Source organism: Pocillopora verrucosa, chromosome 1, assembly GCF_036669915.1.
Source record: "Pocillopora verrucosa isolate sample1 chromosome 1, ASM3666991v2, whole genome shotgun sequence".
NCBI lineage: Eukaryota > Metazoa > Cnidaria > Anthozoa > Scleractinia > Pocilloporidae > Pocillopora > Pocillopora verrucosa.
Genome location: NC_089312.1, coordinates 9,742,827 through 9,765,592, shown reverse-complemented (window position 1 = coordinate 9,765,592; position 22,766 = coordinate 9,742,827). Strand labels below are relative to the sequence as shown.

Here is a 22,766-nt window from a genome sequence, read left to right as displayed (position 1 = left end):
CTACTACCGTATTTTTAGATTTAAAAGGCAAAAATATTCAAGAGGTAAGAAGCTGACCATCGACGCTTCTATTTCAAAATCAACATGGTGATCTGGCCGCAAGCTATCGACTCGCGAAAACCACATCGTGCGGTTCACAAGAAGCTGCTACTCTGACTCATTATTCGCATCAAAAATATAAATTTTTTGTGGCATCTAATTGTTAAGGCAGATCATCATTGGGAGACAAAGCGTGGTCAATGTCATCATTTCATAATGATATACTTCTCCGCATTAGCTTAGATGAAAATTATATGGTTTTTGGAACTGGTGATTGAATTTCCATTTAGCTGATATCTTTAAACTGGTGATTGAATTTCCATTTAGCTGATATCTTTAAACTGGTGATTGAATTTCCATTTAGCTGATATCTTTAAACTGGTGATTGAATTTCCATTTAGCTGATATCGTTAAACTGGTGATTGAATTTCCATTTAGCTGATATCCTTAAACTGGTAAGAGAAATCTGAAAATCATAAGGCGCAGTCAATGTCATTATCTTATTATAATGCACTTCTTACTACCTTAAACGAAAATTATATGGTTTTTAAAACTGGAGATGGAATTTCCATTCAGTTGATATCTTGAAGCTGGTTAAAGGAAATCTGAAAAGAAAATTCCCACACAACAGGGCTCCTCTTCACATATCTTCAAACACAAACAAACAATTTAGAAAGTAAATTACTATGAAAGTAGTGATTCTTTGGAAAGTGCTGGCATGTAGTCTTAGATTGAGCAACGAACCGAACGAGCCGGAAAGATTTAATTGAGGAAGTTGTGAATGAGGGTGCTACACATGAAGCCAAAGTCGACCAAGAGATCATGAAGTAATAATGTTGATTTATTTATTTAGTATTTTTCAAGCTTCTTCTTTGCCATTGCTAAATTGACCACGACGTTTTCCCAGAAACCATCTTTATGCCCTGGAAAAAAAATTAAATCTATTAGAAAGTTAGAAGCCCACTGGCATGTAAATCTACATGCAACTCCTCTATCACTGTATTAATTCCCCTCCCCCTTTTTGCTGTTTTTCTTCCCGTTATACTCTTTCCCTCATCCTCGACTTAAGAGCCTGAAAAGTCAGACGCAATTGTCACTTCGACAAACTTTAGAGCTTTTCTTCGTCACGGAAAAAAAATCAAGTATGAAAAAGGCTCAGCGATGTTGAGTTTTCTGTTACCTACCGTCCTTAGAGGGAAGGCGCTTATTCGAAACGGGGCGCTATTAAGGGACATGGTACTTATTTCATTTTTGGGATACAGCAAATTGTGCGATTAAAAGCTTTGATGTTTATCTGAAAAGGATCAAGAAGACTGATGAACGGGCATGCTATCTCTGGATCTTTCCTGGCCAGAACGAACAGCAAAACAATCGTCATCGCAAAATTTGGAGGCGAGATCATTCGTTTGAAGGAACTGTGCACACACATGGACATTATAGTTGAGAGACTGAGACGATGACCACTGTTTTAGTATAGTAAGGTTTGAAGTAAGCAATCAAGCAATCAAGGGAAGATGAACCACCTTCGATCTGAATGTGCAGGTATACTAACAGTACTATCACTGAAACAGAATAGTGCCGCTAATTGCTATAAGGGCGCTTATTGTAATACGGGTGCTTCATACTCGATTGGGTGATTATAAGGTTAGCGGCGCCTATTATCAAACACGAATTCGAGCGAGGCGCTTATTGGAGGAGTGCTTATTAAAGGGGGTGCTTATCAGAGAGGGTGCTTATAAGAGGGGGTGCTTATAAGAGGAAGTGCTTATAAGAAGGTGGTGCTTATTGGAAGGGGTGCTCATTAGAGAGGGTGCTTACTAGAGAGAGGTTGCTTATTAGAGAGGGGGTTCTTATTAGAGGGGGTGTCTCTAGAAGCGGGGGGCGCTTATTAGAGGGGGTGCTTATTAGAGAGGATGCCCATTACAGGGGATGCTTATTAGAGAGGGGTGCTTATTAGAAAGGGGTGGGGGGTGCTCATTAGAGAGGCGGTGGTTTTGGCACAAGGGCGCCAAATTAAATCATTACGGTACTGATCAGTGGTACCTGTTCAAACAGTAAGAAAAGCTATCAATTCAAATAACAGTTGACTCATTTGTTAATGCTAACCTATTATTTACTTGCTCAGGCATAGCACCCTTTGCAGTAATTCTTTGAAACATTTACATTTCATCAGTCATACAGTCCACTCTGTTCTGACATTTCTTAATGGTCATTTCTTACTCTTCCTGTTTCCGCGACGCGTCTTGAGTTACTTTACATTTCCAAGAGGGAATCCAACTGTTTTTCATCTCCTGTGAAAATCATCAATAATTTTCAATAAACAGTCATAGATTCAATTCTTTCTGTTTTGGTTCTTCAAGTTCACAGTGTCACTGGACTTTCCAGAACAGTAGGTGATTCCTAAAATATTTCTTTTCTATGCTCTGTAATTTGTCTGCAGAACCTAAGTAACTTATTAAATCTTAAAATTTAAGATGCAACAAAAAAAAAGTCACCACAGAGCTAGAAAAGTTTATCAGCGATGCCCTTGGTTATCTGAAGTGAGAATCCTTATTGACAACTTGTGATGTTGTGGACATGAGCAAGCCACTTGGCTTTTTACAGAGCGCAACCTAGGAGTTAAACTAGGGGCAAATGAAAATAAATCCAGAGAGCAACAGGGTAAAGAGCTGAGCACCACAGGAGTGCAAGTCCAGTGCCATAACCACTCAGCCACAATGTCACAAATAATGCTGGCAAAGTTCATATGAATGTCACATTTACAATAATATTCAACATATTTCAAGATATAAGGTGTAGTAAGATGAAGACTTAAGGAGAACAATAAAGATCATTGGCAGACTGGTTTAGAAACTATTTAACAACTGGGCTTGAACTGAGTCCAACTGAGCACTAGAATTAAAAAACCTATCATTCAAAATGAGACCATCAGTGTGTCTGAAAAGTCATGTTACATGTATTATATTTTACTCTATCTTTTCTCATTGCTGGGTACTACTCCTAGTATTACATTTATTAAAAAAAGAGAATGGTATCCACTTGTCATTCTCAACAATGATTTGCTTTACTTAGTCACAGACAGATCATGTTACCAAAAATTTTAGAACAGATTACCCAAGAATTATTAATTTTGACTTCATGAGGTAGCTTCCTTAAAAAAGTTCCAATAAATCTAGCCTGTTGTCCATTGCACCCAAAATTTTGCTGCTCAAGTCATCTCTTCATCATTATCACTTCAATCTGCCTTTAAAAACATCAGCATTTAATTATCTCATGAAAAAAAAATTCATGCAAATGACTGGATAAATTTGGCCACTGCTTACCATGTTATATAATTATATAGTATCTGGTTTTTATAGCCAATTGGGCCATGGGGAAAAAACCAACAAACTTAAGAAAAAAATATAAAATGAAAACAGTCACAGGAGAAAAAAAAAAGACTTAAATGTTGATTTAACATACAAATCCTGATTTGATTCTGGTTGGATGATGAATGCAGATTTTATCATCTTTACACTTTCCTCAACCATCTAAAATTTTCAAAAGGGTTGTTTTCCTGCTCTGCATCAGTTATATTGACCAATGTTCCTTTAACACTTTGAACAAAAACTTGTTGAAAGACTACAAATTAAAAGGATGACAAGACATGAAGAAAGTGAGTAAGGAAGCAGTGTTGCCAAGTCTTTAGAGCAACTTAAAGCTCTTCACTCTGTTACTTAAAGGATTTTTTCTCAGCTGCTGTGAGTTCAACTACACTGTACCAAGCTACAATTTGCACATCATCAATTACATGCCTACCTGGAAATGAATCAACCCACACTATCTTGCCTTGATGAGCCCAGAAAAAAACTCCATGCAGTTCAACCAATTATTGATGTCTTGATTCAGAGTTAAAAGCATGAAAATGTCAATGTGATTCCTCAGTTATCACCATGCATCCTGTATTGCACATTCACCAAGGGAATGAGCACACATGCATTTCAAGAACATGGTATTCTCTTTCAATCCATGGACCAGGCAAAGAGGCACAATGGTCTTTAGCTTTTGAACAAGCACAGTGACCTATACTTTTTATTGCATAATTTTGGTGTACCATTTATCCCCTTTGAATTGGGGATTTTCCAAAAAAATTCTTCGGAGGGGAAAAAAGATAAAGTTAAAAGCACTCACATAGGCCTTTACTAGAGGATGCAAATTATGATCTCAAAAGGAACAACTCAAGGAACATTTTGAGTTTATGCTGTTTAAATTTGCCTGATTTTCCCACCAATTATATATCAAATTGTTTCATATGCACCAAACTTTCTACCTATGGTATCAAGTTTTTTTCAAGGGTACCTCAGTTTAAAAACCTAGCTTCCCCCTACAGTAAAGTGTACTGCAAACCAATGAAATGACACACATGATTAGTGCCAGTAGTCAGGCATAAATAGGGTAGTTTGGCCCATTAAACTGCAAAACAAGCATGGTGACTTATCTTTTCTAAAATTAAATATTTTTTAAAACAGAGATTTGCAAGGAACATTTAAGGAAAGTTTAAAGAAAATTGTTCCAATATTTTTTTTCAGAGGAATCACCTTAACTAAATTAGTGTCTTTTGAAAGAAAGATACTGAATGCTCTTCTTTTTTCCAGTTTTATTTAGTTCACATGAAATAAATCATGCCAATTCATCAGTTCTCTTGCAAGGAAAGCAAAGGTGACCATATTCTTCTAGCAAAGTGCTTCTGTTATAGTTTAAAAGAAAATCAATAACAGAGACAATCTGTACTTGTTTGCATTTAAATTCTTCATTTTAAAAGAAGTTTTACAAATTAAGGTTCATGTACATGTAGTTCTTTTCAATTCATTTTCTACACCATGCAGTTGTAAATAATAAACATTCTTTAGTCTCTTTGTCAACAAGAAAGTGTTCCAGAGGACAGAAACATGCTGAGGGATAAATAATAATTATGATGAAACATTGATTTGCACTGAAACTTTGAGCCTTGAATGAAGATTTAGTATTCTTCCATTGCACCTAATGAAGATGAAATTAGATATAGAACACTACGAAATTAGTAGTTCTGTCAATGAATTGCAAATACCATTGAGTGATTAGATATATGAAATTTAAAAAACATATTAGCAAGTTACAGTAGTGTTCTTAACTAATTTCATCTTTCAGATGAATTTTCATATATTAAATCTTCATCACTTTGATGGCATTTGATTCAGTTCTTATATAGTTTCAAATTCAATTTTTTCCCCGCAATTTCACTAAATAAGCAAAAATAATCTAATTAGCTAAACATTCAAATCTGAACCTGTTCCTTTTTTCAAACTTACAAACTACTAGTTAGTAGTGTTTAGCTTGAATTCTAATGAAACATGTTGCATAAGATACTTTGGTGAGACATTCCAAAAGCCACAGAAATTACAATTCTGCCTTTTATCTTAAAAATTCCTGAGGAGAGCATGCTTGATGCCTGCACAGCACAACTGAAACTTGGGTTCCTCAATTTGTCTAACTTAGCTAAATTAAAAATCCAACAAGATAAATTGGCCAATTTACACTTATTAATAAATGCTTTTGAGGTCAACTTCAGAGAACCTGATCAAAAATTTGAATTTTGTGAAGGGATTAACCTACTTTTATTTTTTATCTCTTATTTTGATGCTTAAGAACCTGCGATAAGCAATTCTGGCAATTAAATCACCAAGACAGAATCTTAAATTCATTTAGAATAAGTAAATCAGCAAACAAATAGGAAAAAAGGTGTTGCTCTTCTTGACAATAAATATGTTTACTACGCGGCTTAAAATGGGTATGTAAGTCCTATAAATATAATTTCCTTTCAAAGATAGCCATGCCAACTGATGCACATGGAATATACATTTTGTATCTGCGTCAATCTATGTACTGAAGGACATTTGTGACCCTCCATGGGAAAACGGACACTAACGCTTTTCCGTTAAACGGTCTAGAAAAACGGTTTTAAACGGATACTAAACGGCTAACTCAAGCGTTTAAACGGTTTCCATAACCGCTTAAACGGATGGCAAAAAAATTTAAACGGTTGACCAAAGTCCAAAAACGGATAGCTTATAATTGGGCCCTCAAACGGTTGACCAAAAATAAAAACGGATAGCACGAAACGTTAAACGGTTTACCAAAGTCCAAAAAACGGATAGCTAACACTGTTAAACGGTTGACCAAAAATAAAAAAGGTTAGCTCGAAACGTTAAACGGTTGACTTAAGTCCAATAACGGATAGCTTAAACCGAGAAACGTACAGTTGACCAAAATCGACAAACGGAGAGCTAAAAATTAATGTAAACAGTTGTGGTTGAGCCCGTGAGATCTTTTGTGGAAAAACTTTCCGAGCGACAACGGATAATTATCTTGAAGCGAAAACATTGAACATAGTAATTTCAAAAACACTAAGTTAGTGTTTTTGAAATTACTATGTTCACATTAAAATGGTGAAGTACACATTTAAATGGGGAGGTGTTAAACTAGGATATACTAGCGCATTTTATTTCTGGGTAAACTATTTCCGTTTACGTATGACATTCATGAAATAAGCGCAATTTACTGAGAATAGTTTCGCCGCCAAATACCCTAAACGGCTATTGCGAGAAACTCACAATCTCCTCCTTTGTTTATTCTAATTATTAATGAAAATAAACTTCATGTTTTTTGTTTTGAAGTTCTCGGCTTACTTCGTGACGTACATTGAAGAATGTAACATGACTTGGATCACGCTATATTTCGAAGCGAGAATTTTGAACGTTTAAAATAATTGCTTAATTTTCGTGGTCTTTGCTGTGACTATCGAAAACAAAACAAAACAAAAATTCGAAGGGTTGGTGAATGTTAAGGTAGTTCATTTGAGTTGTCCCACAGGGTTAAGTCCATGGACTGGAGGACGTTGTTCTGTCCATCACCCCATTCCTTAGTGATCAATGCAAAATTTGTTAGAAAATGAGTAAGTAGTGTTCCTATGTAATAAGATACATTTCATTGACACTGAATCGGTTCAAAGTTGTTTAAAGATCTCTTACCTATCGAGGGGTTCCTGGTAAACATTAGAACTTCATCATGGTAGAAAGACGTTACTTAACACATCCGATACAAAGTAAAGATGAGACGATTTTTTAGAACAGCTCATCATCATACGTCGTCAAATGTAACACAACTGTCGTAAAAAACCGACTATTCAATGCGACATCGATTCTTTCAGATCTAAATACACGGCAGCTCGTCCACCATTTTGAATATGGCTGCTAAGAAACTGGGTCGAGAGCTAGTCTAAGCCAATCAGAAAGAAGACGCCGTGTTCAAAGAAATCTGGGTGCTTAACTCCGACGAATCTCGATTTTGATTTTCAAATCGAGAATTCGGATTTTGCGGTAAAACACGTCTTTAAACGCTAGGAAATCCATCCTCAAAGTGGATCTCCATTAAGAAATCCACTTCCGGATCACATGGATTTCTATGTTTTGCGTTTTTCCGGGTAATCCAAAAAGGATCTCTTCTAGGAGGGGTCTCAATGAGGTGAACTGTTGGCTATAAAACGAAAAAAGAAATTGGCATTGGATTTTTTAACGAAAATCCACTCTGAGGACAGGGGGGAATTATGGCTACATGTAGGCTAATTTCTCCACTTTCTGGGAAATTTTCTCACTGACAATAACACTTGAAATAGTCAAGAGAAAATGATGCCCTTTATTCTCTCTTGAAACATTTAAGAGAGGATGTCAGCAGCCATCAAAAAAATTTTAAGTCTTTTGGGAAGTCACCCAAGTAACTTGAACCTGGAGAAAATGTTGACCGATTAAGTTTCGATGAACAATTTCCTTCACGACTACATCCTGTGGTGGAGGAAGGTCTTGGCAAACATTCAATCCATTCAAGCCATACTTTGTGATCAATGCATAGGCAACATTCTTGAAGAGGATGTAGCAAACCACTCTACCATAGCATTTCCTCCCATGTGCACAAAACTGGACAAGGTAGCTTCCCGAATTTCCTTTTCTAGGATACATCGTGCTGTGGAAGGTAACATGATCTTTTGTCATCCTATAGGAAACCAAGTATTCTGGGACAGGACCACTTCCAAATGCTGCAAAAAAGACATTTTGAGACTGTGTCAGCTTCTCGAACTCCCTTCTGTATACCGAACACTAGGCCTTCACCAAGCAGATGTTTTGCAAACCTAGCAGCACTGGGTGTGGATTTGCATTTCTGTGAAACAAGTACAGGTTTGGCTTACTCCTAGTTTTTCCACCATTTGCTTTGGGAGTCCCCTTGTTCCAGAATACAGATTTTTAAGGTGAGAGATAATTGCTTCAAATACAAATTTAAAGCAGAAGTTAAAGTGCTTAGGAACCATGGTCAAGAACTCTTGGAAAGGGAAGTGGAATAAAGCATGGTAGTTGTATGTACACTCTTCAATATCATAAAGACTTGAGTAAAGTCTTACAAAGTTTTCAAGCAAAACTTGAGCCTTCTCTACACAAGTTTTAGAAATAGGAACTAAATGCAGGAAATTAAGAGCAGTGGAAAGAAGTGCAAAGTGATAAAAGTGGTCTATGCCAAATTCTATGCCAAGAATGAACAGTATATTGAAGACATGGCAGTCTAGCAAAGAGGGCAAAAAACTCAAATTCTGATACTTTCCATTGTTTTAATTCAGCAATGCTACATGGCTTTCTAGTAAAGTCATGTGGCACTTTGATAGAAAGGAACAGGTTTTCTAGCTCATGACTAATTCCTAGCAAACTGTTTGAATCTGTAGCATATTGAGGATTGAACCACCATTTGAATAGCTGTCTTTTCAGGATGCCTTTGCAAACACAATGCATTCAGTCAATAGGTAAATTGTCTGAAATGTCAACCAATTAACGAAACACATTTTCTCTTTAAATGCCAAACACTGTGGTGCCTCTTGCCTCCCCAATTCTCCCAAACATCCTGGTTTCTTGTGCTGTTCTGACAGCCACAGTACCAGAAGGCCAGTATTCATACAGCCTTACATGTATTTGCCCGTCAGAATGACAGTACCTCCCTGGATGTTTGCATGTACTGCAGCCAAATTTACTATTGTGCTGCTTGATATTTAAAAGCAAGGCTTTGGCCGGCAGGTGTGGTACATCAGATTGGATTCTGCACTCTGATGACACAAGTTCACAAGTTCATTGTTAAAATTACTACCATTTGCCATATTGAATAATTCACCGGTAAAATGTTTTAATAATAATGGCACATGTGGTTTGGACTTCCCAGACCACAGTCCAGTAAGTAGGATGTTTTCAAATTTGTATCTTTCTTGGGGACGCAACTCCACAAGAAAACAAATAAGTGGCCACTGATACTAAACTTCTTGGACTTAATCAACAGTGCACTGCTAACTATAATTGAAAGTACTTTCTTCCTCTGGTGCAAGGGTCATACTGGATGAATTTTTGGTAAACTCTACCATCCTGTATGTCTCTTATACAGTCTCCAGCTGGAAATTGTGCCATAGCCATTCTATAGTCTTTAATAAATTGCCAATGTTCTGAAAATATATTATGAGGGAACAGTTTTAATTCCTACCCTTTCCTTTCTAACTCTGCAAGATAATAATGAAAAAAACAATTATTATATTAGTATGTGTGAAATAGAAATGGCTCTGTCATCAATAGAAGTAGTTTCAAGCAGATGTTCGCACAGAATAGGGACAATTTTTTTAACAAATGGAAACCCTTTTGCAGAGTAGAAGAACTCCCCAAGAAGTGAGACTCACCAAATAATGTCCTTTTTCTCTTTCTGAAGTTTGCGATCCTCTTGAGATACTTGCTTCCCTCACCCACAGAATAGGGACAATTTTTTCAACAAATAGAAACCCTTTTGCAGAGTAGAAGAACTCCCCAAGATACAAGACTCACCAAATAATGTCCTTTTTCTCTTTCTGAAGTTTGCGATCCTCTTGAGATACTTGCTTCCCTCAACCAACTGCAACAAGACTGTATAAATAGGGAAGACAAGAATATTAGTTCCTGGTCAGTTAACTGTTTTAAAGACAAGTAATTCTGAATAATGGTAAATTTCTTTCAAATGTTCTGACAGCGTTTTCATTATCATCATAGTTCAATTACAATAATAATAATAATCACTGACCACTTCCCCAGTAGGGCTTCTCGGGGCCAGTTCATACAAATTGTAAATAACATTGCAAAAACAAAGATCCCAACTAGTCATGGGGCAGACCAGTAAGCTTTTTACAAGCACAGCTTGGGAGTTAAACTTAGGGCAACCAAGAACAAAACAGTGAGTATTGGGGTGAAGAGCTGAACCTTACATATGTTTTGACTAAAGATACCAGCTGTTAGTAGTAAAATAAAGGCATAATGAAAACAACAAAGATTATTGGCAGACTATTTTAGAAACCATCTAACTACTGGGCACAAACTGAGTCCAAATAAATGCTAGTATTTAAAAACCTTTTAATCAAAACAACACTGTCAATGTCAGTAAAGTCACATTATCATATTTTATTCTATCTCTCCTCATTGCTGAGTACTTCCCCTAGTTTTACATTTATTGAAAAAAAAGAATGGTGTCCACTTGTCATTCTCAACAGTGATTTTGCTTTACTTAATCAAAGACAGATCACATAACCAACATTTTAGTACAACAGATAATACCCATTCAAGAATTTCCATTTTTACCTGCAGGACGTAGCTTCCTTAAAAAAAAGTTTAGACAAATCCAGCAAGTAGTCCATTGCATCCAAACTTTTGCTGCTTAGGTCATCTCAGCATCATCACTTCAATCTGCCACTAAAAATATCAGCATTTAATTGTCTCATGCTATGTAAAAAAAACACTCAAATGACTGGATTAATTTGGCCATTGCTTACACCCTGTTATATATATACCTGGTTTTTACAGCTAATTGGGCCTAGAAAAAACACAGAAAAACTTAAGAAAAGATGGAAAATGAAAACTATTAGCCAAGAAAAAATAACAGGAATTAAATGTTCATTTAACATAGTTGCACATTCTTGATTTTGAAAGAAGTTTTACACAGTCATTAAGGTTCATTTAGTTTCTTCTCAAATTCATTTTCTACACCACACAGTTTATAAATAACAAACATTACTTAATAGAGTCTCTTTGTCTACATGAAAGTGTTCCAGAGGACACTGAAACATGCTATGGGATAACTGATTATGAAACTTGTTGCAAAAGATACTTTTAAATTAGTGAGGTATTGCAACAGCAAGAGAAATTACAATTTCTGCCTTCTAATTTAAAATTTCTGGAGAGACCACTTGATGCCTGCAGAGCACAAATGAAACTTCGGTTTTGCAATGTCTAACTTAGCTAAATTGAAAATCCAATGAGACAAATTGGCCGATTTACATTTAAATGCTCTGGAGGTCAACTTTGAAGAACACAATCAGAAATTTGAATTTTTGTAAAAAGGGATTAACCGTCTATTAACTTTTAGCTCTTAGTTTAACTTTTAAGAGCCTCTGATAAGCAACTGTTCTTGCAATAAATCACCATGATAGAATCTTAAATTTATTTAGAATAAGAAAATCAGTAAAGAAAAAAGAAAAGAAAAAAGAAAAAGGTGTTGCTCTTCTTGACCATAATATGTTTACAATGCGGCTTAAAATGGGTGTGCAAGTCCTTTAAAAGAATCTCCTTCCAAACATAGCCATGCCATTTGATGTTCATGGAAGATACATTTTGTATCTGCGTCAATCTGTACACTAAAGACATTTAATATTATCGATTTCTCACCTTTCTTCGTGACCGATAATGAATGTAACACGACTTGGATCACGCTATCACGCTTGAATGTTTAAAATAATCGCTTAAATTTCGTGGTGTTTGTTGTGACTAACGCAAACAAAACAAAAAACATCGAAGGATTGGTGCATGTTAGGGTAGTTCATTTGAGTTGTCCAACAGGGTTAAGTCCATGGACTGGAAGTCATTGTTTTTTCCATCACCCCATTCCTTGGTGATCAGTGCAACATTTGTTAGAAGATGAGTAAGTAACGTTCCTATGTGATAGGATACATTTCATTGTCAAAGTTCTTTGAAGATCTCTCACCTGTCGGGGGGTTCCCAGTAAAATTAGAATTTCATCACGGTAGAAAGATGTTACTGAACACATCCGATGTACAAAGCGAAGACGAGACGAATTTTTAGAACAGCTCATCATCCGTCATCAAATGTAACACAACTGTCGTAATAAACTGACCATTCAGTGCGACATCGAATCTTTCAACCCTAAATTCACAGCAGTTCGTCCGCCATTTTGAATGTGGCTTTTAAGAAACTGGGTCGAGAGCTAGTCTAGGCCAATCAGAAAGAAGACGCCGTCTTCAAAGAAATCTGAGTGCTTAACTTCGACGAATCTGGATTTTGATTTTGAAATCGGGAATTCGGATTTGGCGGTAAAACATGAAATCCAAAAACGACTTTCAACGCTGAGAAATCCATCCTCAAAGTGGATTTCAAATAAGAAATTCAGCTCCGAATCTCATGGATTTATATGTTTTGCGTTTTTCCGGGAAATCCAAAAAGGATCTCATCTAGAAGGGGTCTCAATGAGGTTAACCGTTGGCTATAAAAAGAAAAAAAAATAGCTTTGGATTTTTTAATAGTGATCCACCTTGAGGACAGACTTTTCAGCGTCGAAATCCGTTTTTGCTTTTCATTTTTTACTTAAAAAAATGCGAAATCTGTATTTCAAAATTTTAATCTGGATTTACCAATTGAAAGCACCCAGAACTTTAGAGCCGTTTTCTCAATATTCCACAAGTATTCGCACTTATTTTGGACTCTTCTGAGTAGAAATAAGATTATTTTTATAAAGCCAACAGGCTAGGCTTTTCGACCATCTTATTAAGGCCATCCTCGGCGGCAAGTTTCTTCAAAATTGGTTAATCCATGTTTAGCCTACGTGTAGCCGTACTTGGCGGGGGTAGGGTACGGCTACACCAAAGCTAATCCGGGAATTTTTCTCACTGACAGTAACACTTGAAATAGTCAAGAGAAAACAATGGCCTTTATTCTCCCTTGAAACATTTAAGTTATTCTTATGATTCACTTTCAAAAAATGCATTTGAGTGATGTACGCAGATAAGCCGATAGACAAGGTTTAAAAGAACCGATCCAACTATTATAGACTTACCCCTTTGATGGTCATTGGTTTGATGACGTCAGTGGAAAGACAATAATACTGTCTATTCTTCTTAAAAGAACTTTGCTTACAACAGTGTAGCTAAAAATTATATCTCTACTACCGTGTTTTCAGATTTCAAAGCCAAAAAAAATTCAAGAGGTAAGAAGTTGACTATCGACGCTGCCATTTTCAAAATCAACATAGTAATCTGGCCGCAAGCTATCGACTCGCGAAAACCACATTGAGCGGTTCACAAACAGCTGCTGCTCTTACCATAAAAAGGAAAAGATCATTATTCGCATCAAAAAAATATATATTTTTTGCAGCATCTAATTGTTAAGTCAGATCAACATTGGGAGACAAAGCGTGGTCAATGTCATCATTTCATAATGATGTACTTCTCACTGGCCAAGATGAAAATTATATATTTTTTGGAACTGTTGATGATATTTCCATTCAGCTGATATCCTTAAGCTAGTAAGAGAAATCTGAAAATCACAAAGCGCAGTCAATGTCATTATCTTATAATAATGTACTTCCTACTAACTTAGACGAAAATTAAATGGTTTTTTAAACTGGAGATGAAATTTCCATTCAGTTGATATCTTTAAGCTGGTTAAAGGAAATCTGAAATGAAAATTCCCTCACAACTGGGCTCCTTTTCACATATCTTCAAACACAAACAAACAATTTAGAAAGACAAAATGAAAGTAATGATTCTTTGGACAGTGCTGTCATGTAGTCTTAGATTGAGCAACGAACCAAACAAGCCGGAAAGATTTAATTGAGGAAGTTGTACACAAATGAATGAGGGTGCTACACATGAAACTAAAGTCGTCCAAGAGATCATGAAGTAATGATATTGATTTATTTTTAATTTAAAATCTGTTTATTTTTTTAACTCTGACAATAGGTAAAGGGCCTCAGTTAAGAACAATAGCTTTGTAGGTCCATGAAGAGGTTTCTCAAATATGGCTCAAATGAATTTGTGAATTGGCATTTTTCAAACTTCTTTGCCATTGCTAAATTGACCACGACGTTTTCCCAGAAACCATCTTTATGCCCTGGAAAAAAAATTAAATCTATAGAAAGCTTAGTAGCCCACTGGCATGTATATCTACATGCAACTCCTCTTTACTAGATAGATATAAGAGAGATGGTAAGTTTCCTAGCTCAAACACTTACCATCTCTCTTATTTCTATCGACAAACATTACGCTATCGACATTGCTGATCCTATATATGCAGGACGCATGTCATATGAACTTCGTAATAGACCTCGCTCACCATGGAGTCTCTGTGGCTCAATGGTAGAGCATCGGAGCGCGGAATCCGAAGGTCTGAGGTTTGATTCCTCATGGGGACCCACAATTTTTTCTTTGTCCCACGCTCGTGAAAAGACGATATATTCATGCCCTCATCCACGACTTAAGAGCCTGAAGAGTCAGAAGCCATTGTCGCTTTGGCAAACTCTAAAGCTTTTCTTCGTCAAGGAAAAAAAAATCAAGTATGAAAAAAGCTCAGCGATATTGAGTTTTCTTGTACATACCGTAATGATTCAATTAGCACCTGGGGCACTTATTAACCCTTGATACCTACAGGGACAGTGCTTATTCGAAACGGGGCACTATTAGGGGACAAGGCGCTATTTAATTCTCGGGAAACAGCAAATTATGCGAAAAAAAGCTTTGATATCGATGTTTATTTGAAAAGGATCAAGAACACTGATGAACGGACATGCAGTCCCCGAGTCTTTCCTGGCCAGGAAGAATAGCAAGGCAATCATCATCACAAAATTTGAAGGCGACATCATTCGTTTAAAGGAACTTTACACACACATGGACATTATAGTTTAGAGACTGAGACGACGTCCACTGTTTTGTATAATAAGGTTTGAAGTAAGGAATTAAGCAATTAAAGGAAGATGAACCACCTTCGATCGGAATGTGCAGGTACACTAACATTATTATCACTGAAACAGAATAGTGCCACTAACTGGTATAGGGGCGCTTATTGTAATGCGGGTGTTTCATACTCGACAGGGGTGATTATAAGAACAGCGGCGCTCATCAACAAAAACGAATTCGAGGGAGGCGCTTATAAGAGGGGGTGTTAGAGGGCAGTGCTTATATTTGGGGGGTGCTTAGATACATACATACATACATCTTTATTTAACAATGCAGGTTATGTAAATTGGCGAGACCATAAATTAGATGCAATTATAAATAGTAAATAAATATATAAAAATATAAGTAATCATCATTTTTCATTGAAACACAGCAGGAACCTTTGGCAAAACATATGCTACTTAGTAGATGTTTGTTCGCATTAAGCCCATCTTAAATGATCGTAAATTTGCACAGTCCTTGACGTGATGCGGAAGAAGGTTCCATGCCAACGCAGCCCTGTGTTTAAAAGAGGACCTGCCAATTTCAGATCTTGGTCGTGGCACTCCAGATCTTCTGAATTTCTAAGTTTTGCGTTTTTTGGTAAATCCAAAAGGATTTGTAGAACTACAGCTCTTCTAGGAAGGGTCTCATTGGGGTTAACCGTTAGTTAGAAAATGTACAAAAAAAATAGCTCTGGATTTATTAATGGAAATTGACCTTGAGGACAGATTTTTCAGCATCGAAATTAGTTTTTGCTTTTCAATTTTTACTGCAAAATCCGAAATCTGTATTTCAAAATTTCAATCCAAATTTACAAATCGAAAGCACCCAGAACCTTGGAACGCTCTGCTCACCTCCAAGGAGGAAGAGGCTAGAAAAGGTGCCCTAAAAATAGTCCGTTTAATCACGCCCTTGCCAGCATACCACGGTTGGCGGGGATCCCCTGCTGCTGTCGAAAAAACAGGCAGTTGAAAATTGGGAATTTGGCTCATTTAGCCGAAAAAAAGTGGATTCAGGAGTCCAAAAACAAAAGAGCCATTCGCAAGGTGCGAGCAGCGTCTGCAACCAGTACAGTACCAATCTTTCCCTGTCCAACATGCAGACGCCTCTTCAAGTCAAGGGTAGGCCTCTCAAGGCATCTTCCTACGCACGGACCTTGACTTTTCTGTTTTCAATATTCGAAGTCTCATGGTCATTGTCGAATACGACAGACGAACAACTACCTTTAATAAAAAGTAAAGGTTTTTGAAACTGGTAATGGAATTTCCATTCAGTTTGTATCTTTAAGTTGGTTAGAGGAAATCTGAAAAAAAGCACCTCACAACAGAGCTCCACTTCACAAATCTTTAAACACAAACAAACAATTTAGAAAGGCAATGTGACAGCAATGATTCTTTGGACAGTGCTGTCATCTAGTCTTATATTAAGCAACAAACCAAACAAGCCAGAAAGATTTAGTGAAGGAAGTTGTATGCAAATGAATGAGGGCGCCGCACATGAAGCCAAAGTCTACCAAGAGATCATGAAGTAATGATATTGATTTATTTATAAATAAAAATCGGTTTATTTTGTTGAAACTCTGACGATAGATCTAGGGCCTCAGTTGAGAACGATAGCCGTGTAATTCCATGAAGAAGTTTCTCAAACATGGCTCAAATGAACTCATGAACCAGCAGTCTTTCAAACTTCTCCTTTGCCGTTGCTAAATTGACCACGAAGTTTTCCCAGAAACCATTTTTATTCCCTGGAAAAAATAAAATTCATTACAAATTTAGTAGCACACTGACATGTACATTAACATGTACCTCCTTTTGAACTGTAACAATGCGCATTGATAGGTCAGGATTGTAGTTTTATTTCTTCCTTTTCCCCTTTTTTTAATAGCGAATTTTTTTCCTGACAGGTTTTATGACAGTGTTGCAGACAGCAAAAAAGAGAAAGAGTTTCCTCAGCGAATTTTTTATTCTTATTTTTTAATTCATTCATCTTTTTTTCGGGTATATGCTTTTTCCCTCATCCTTGACTTAAGAGCCTGAAGAGTCAGAAGCCATTTTCGGTTGGCAAACGTTATAACTTTTCTTTGTTAAGGAAAAAATTGTAGTATGAAAAAAAACTCAGCGATATTGGGATTTCTTGTTCATACCTTAATGATTCGATTTAGCGCCCTGGGCGCTTATTTGCTCTTGACATATGAAGGGAGGGCGCTTATTCGAAACGGGGCGCTAGTAAGGAACACGGCGCTTCTTTGATTTTCAAGGAAAGAAAATTTGCTCAAAAATCTTTGATGTTTATTTGAAGAGGGTCAAGAACATTGATGACCGGACATGCCGGCCTCGGACCTTTCCTGGTCGGAAAGAACAGCCACGAAATCGTCGTAGCAAATTTGAAGGCGTGATCATTCGTTTAAAGGAACTGTGCACACGCATGGACATCATAGTTGAGAGACTGAGACGAAGACCACTGTTTTTGTATAATAAGGTTTGAAGTAGGCAATTAAGTAATTAAAGGAAGATGAACCACCTTCGATCTGAATGTGCAGGTACACTAACAGTACTATCACTGAAACAGAATAGTGCCGCTAATTGATATAGGGGCGCCTATTGCAATGAGGATGCTTCATACTCGCTAGGGGCAATTATAAGAATGGCGGCGCTTATTATCAAAAACGAATTTGAATAAGGTGCTTATTAGAGGGGGTGCTCATTAGAAGGGGGCGCTTATTATAGGGCGCCAAATCAAATCATTACGGTACTGATCAGTAGTACCTGTTTAAACAGTAAGAAAAGCTATTGAATTTAACAGTTGACTCATTGGTTCAAGCTAATCAATTACTCACTTGTTTAAGCGTACCATCCTCTGCAATAATTTTTTGTAGCGTTTTCATTTCTTCAGTCATACAATCTACTTTGTTCCTACATTTCTTAATGGCCATTTCCTGCTCTGCCTGTTTCTGCAACACGTCTTGAGTTGATTTATACAAGTCCAAGAGGGAATCCAACTGTTTTTCATCTTCTGTGAAAGTATTATCAATAATTTACGATAAACAGTCATAAGGGCAATTCTGTCTGTTTTGGTTCCTCAAGTTCAAAGTGTTGATCCGTCGACTTTCCAGAATAATGAGTAAGTCCAAGGGTACTGCTTTATTACGCTCTGTAATATATCTGTAGAACATATCTAACTTGTGAAACCTTAAAATTTAAGATGCAATGGAAAAAAAACAGTTACCACAGAGCTACCAAAGTTTACCAGTGATGCCCACAGTTATCTGAAGTGAGAATCATCATCGACAACCTCTGATATTCTGGTTAGTTCTAGTTGGCTGTAACTCTATTTCTGAGTTTAGCAAACTCATTTGCAATCAAAATTTAATATCAAAACGTTGAAACCTCTACAAAGCAGAGTCTATTTTCATATTTCTCCAAAATGAGCGTGAAATTTAAGGGGCTCTGTTATCAATGAAAGCAGTTTTAAGCAGATGTTCGCACAAAAGAGGGGCGATTTTTTTTTTTTTTTTCTTGGGGCAACCGAAAACAAAAAAGTGAGCAACGGGGTGAAGAGCTAAATCCGGAACCACAAAAGTACAGGTCCAGTGCCCTAACCACTTGGCCAAAATGCTCCAGTAATGCTGGGAAAATTCACGTGAATATCACTTTTGTAATAATATTCCATATGTATCAAGATACGAGCTGTTAGTAGTAAAATGAAGGCTCAAGGAGAACTACAAAGATCATTGGCAAACTATTTTAGAAACTATTTAACAACTGGGATTGCACTGAGCCCAATTGAGCAGAGATTTGAAAACTATCATTCAAACCGTCAATGTGTCAAAAAAGTCATGTTATTATATTTAACTATGTCTTTCCTCATTGCTGGGTACCTCTCTTAGTTTTGCATTTATTGAAAAAAAGAACCGGATCCACTAGTCATTCTCGACAGTGATTTTGCTTTACTTAATCAAAGACGGATTCGCGTTACCAAAATTTTAGAACAGATTACTCATTGATGCTTCCTTCTAATAAGCTGTATTTAGAGTGCGAGAAGAGGATAAGGCGGCATAATGTTGCATGGACTTATAATCTTTAAGAAAATTAATATTACCTTAAAAGTTTCCTCCTCTCTGAAGCGAGAGGCCCTTTTAAACTTCTCTCCAATCTTTCCCTGAAGGCTACCATCGATGTTGTTGGTGCTGACTGGATCGCCGTTTTTGTCTCGCAAAAGAGCGTTCTTTTCTTGCCATAAAGCAAGACGAAAATCTCTCTCGGCTTTTCTTTGTTGCCTTTTATGACCGAACGGAATTGTTTCGGCGAACTTTTTGGCCCCTGTGCTAATCGCTCCCTGAAAGAAAATTTCCTCTTCTTTCACAGTTATTTGGAGCGACATGTGAACCATCCCTCCATCTTTTCCCATTTGCAATGACTCTTTTGTTCAGAGAAGATAAAAACTCAACAGATTCGGGAAGGTACCAGCTTGGAAAAATATCTTTCAAATCCGTTTGCTGACTTTGGCGAACTTTTTTCCTTGTTACATTTTCGCTTTCCTCTGGGCCATTTGTTTTCAACTTATTCATTTTTTCTACAGCGCCGATGCCTTTAAAAAGATTACTTATCCATTGTTCTGCGTCGATCCTTTTTTCCTTAACAAATTCTGTTCCATAGCCATTTCTTCCCTCGATGTTTTGCTTGTCACTTTCATCGTCTTGCTCGTATGTGCGATGAGGAAGCTCTACACGAGTGTGTTGTTCTGGCACAAATCGTTTCTTTTTTTGTAATTCTTGAACCTTTTTCAACCACTGGATATGAAACTGATGTTTCCACTTCTTCATGAATTTGAGGCACATTGGAAATGTTTTCTCTTTCAATTTCCTTCACAAACTTCTCTTTGTTAAGCTTAATCTCTGCACTTATAGAGTCGATAAGACCATTGTTATTGCCAACCATAACTTTACTCTCCACCAGTTTAAGCGTCAAAACTTTTTCTAAAGCACTTGAATGTTCCCTTTTTGAGTCAACAAGGCTTCTCGTTTTGGCATCTAAGTTAACTAGTAAACGCTCAATATCTTTCTCAACAGTGTTAAATTCATCCGAAAGTGGTGTAATCTCGTAGAGACCCGTCAAAAACCCAAGTGAGTCGTTTAATTCTGTTTCATCCACCAAAAGAGTGTCAGCACGACTATCAGCACCAAACGAGCCTTGTAGTGTGTAAAGTGACTCAGGATTTACCTTTTCAAATTGTTCAAAACCGGAGGGCTTGTATCTGATAGAATCAGGCCTTTCGTGCTTTGAGGTTGATTCATCTGTTTTCTTCGTTGTAGCGGAAGTTTTGTGGGTGAGTAATTTTTTTCTTTCTTCGGTGTTTTGCTGGGGATATCGCTCCATTTGAGCTCCTTTTGAACAGGTTTCTTTATGACTACTCGGTAACAAGTCCATCTCATCGCCTGTGGAAAGTGGGTTCCAAAAGAATATGTTATTCACTATCTTAGTCATCAATATCTATCAATTTCATATGAAGCAAGTCAGAACATGGCAGTTTTAATAGCATGAGGGACCACTATTCCCTTTGGGTGAGAAATATTCTTAACAGTTTGTTGCATTGGTAGTTATTTTAAGTGTAATTGCTTCCTCGTTATAAAGATGCGTGCGCTCTAAATGGTCGAAGATTGCGTCATATGTCGCTATAATCACCTCGCGCGAGGTGATTATAGCAGGGGAACTAAATTTCAAACTTGCTGCCACGCGTTTCGTCATTAGAGTGGATTTAGCAAGAGAACAGGAACGTCATTTGACAACGAAGCACTCAGCAAAAAGACCGGTAAGGAACTGGGTCGAGTGCGTCGCCCCGTTGTGTTTCAGAAGTGACTTAGCAGTCGTTGCGACGAGACGTCAGCGCTATCTTTGTTCTGGAATATCCAAATCTCGGCTCTTTAAAGATCGCCATCACAAAGCTTCGGTTTCATAGACAGCTTTAGGGACAAGGATTTTATCCTCTTTGAGAATTATGCAACAAGCGAAAACAGAGGATAATTACAGATAATAAAAGTAAGATTTTGATAGGAATCCTTATGGACAATTGCACTTTTTATAAAATTATTCTATTCCAGTCTCGCGTCTGTTTATTCATCTCTCAAATTTTAGAGCCCAGTTAAAACTTTTTTTTTGCGATTTGTGTCGCTGTCATTTCATTTCGTGCCACCAGATTTTAATGCTACTCATTCTTCTTCATAATTTTACGAAGCATATTTTGGAAATCGTCGTGACAGTCGTTTTTTTCCCTTTTTCACCGAATCTTTCTTCTCATTTATGAAAGTACATCTCTTTTGAGCACTACCTTCAATAACCACAATGCATTTTGAACTGATATATGGCGAGACCTTATAGAAACCATGCGACCCGATGCGCGATGGAGTTGTTTACGAAACGCTCTATACCAAATAACAACACTGAAAATTATTTCATAATTCCTTTGTTTTTAAGGTGTCACTTTTATGAAATCAGTTTTTTCTGACTGTATCATAATTTGATAATCTAACTAAGGAATGTAAAATACATTTTTTGTTTGACTTTTATATCTAAATGTGGTCTTGAAACGAAGTCTTTCAATATAATCTGTATATTCCTATTTACCATATTTCATTTGTAATTCATATTTGACGTACTCAGCTCCTTAAATTGTTAAGTTTTTACACGTGAGCCTATGGCGCGTATATATAGGGGCAACCTTATTTCAAAACTATGACATTAATGAAATGATTGAACACTATGAGGAATGAAGTGTCTTGCCATTAAAGAAGAGAAAATGTTCCGACTAGGGCCGAGGACTACGGACCTTTCGCAAACACGACGGCGACAGCAACGAGGGACGTGGCAAAACAAAAGATCTAATGAGCAGAACAATAGCTCAGCACGTGCGTTTAGCCGTCCCCTGTAAAATGACAACTTGAAATCATCAAACGTTTGCGTTGTCTCAAAAAGGGAACCCGACGGCAAATTATTTAAGTTTTCATTTAGTACTCTACGCCGCTCTTATTTCGTTATGCTGAGATTAGGTTGAGGTGCCGTCCAGTAGTTCGCGAGATTCCAACCAAAAATATATATTTGTTTTTATATCGACGTCGTCCTTGGCGTTGCTGTCCTAATTGCTAAAGGTCCCTACCGAGACCTCAAGAGGGCGCTCACGAAAGACAAGCCTTTCACTTTATTGAACTTGTTCGTTAAATTTAGCGTAATTTTTGTTACGATCGTCTTATGTAGAGGTTCTATTTTTATCTTTCAAGTCTTAAACCATTTCGTGAGAACTCAAGACTTGCTCAGCAACTTCGTTCACCATGAGAAACCTCTGAAGGAGTCTACGATCCTGCAAAGTATAATCGAATACAACTGCTTTTAGAGTTTTACAGCTTTACCTCAAACAAAAATTTTAGAAACAATGTTTTTTTTAACCTGGGACGTAATGTACATTTAGTATTCTATGGGGCACTTATCAGACAAGCGAAACAATTGTTATAGCCCCACTCACCAACGAGCTCTCTTTAACTCAGTAGGTAGACCATTTTAGCCATCACCCCCCGGGAGATGGTGAGTTGACAGTTTAATATAGGGTGATCGCTAATACAGGTTCCACAATAAGGAGTATTATAAAAAAAACGATAAACAAGGCCACCTTACGTCAT

The 22,766-nt window shown here is 37.0% G+C and overlaps 1 long non-coding RNA gene and 1 pseudogene across 6 annotated transcripts; both read right to left on the bottom strand.

Moving 5' to 3' along the window:
* Positions 1–859: 859 nt before the first annotated feature.
* On the bottom strand, positions 860–12,351 carry LOC131796484 (uncharacterized). 6 transcript variants are annotated; one of them, XR_010719001.1, is made up of 6 exons: positions 11,820–12,351; positions 10,737–10,847; positions 9,812–10,031; positions 7,086–9,637; positions 2,146–2,330; positions 860–962 (listed from the first exon to the last, which is right to left on the bottom strand). It is a non-coding gene; the product is annotated as an uncharacterized lncRNA (long non-coding RNA). The 6 variants fall into 6 exon arrangements; XR_010719005.1 differs by having other exon boundaries at positions 7,086–9,583; XR_010719004.1 differs by having other exon boundaries at positions 9,954–10,031.
* Positions 12,352–16,802: 4,451 nt separating this feature from the next.
* LOC131796479 (uncharacterized) lies at positions 16,803–22,766 on the bottom strand (annotated as a pseudogene).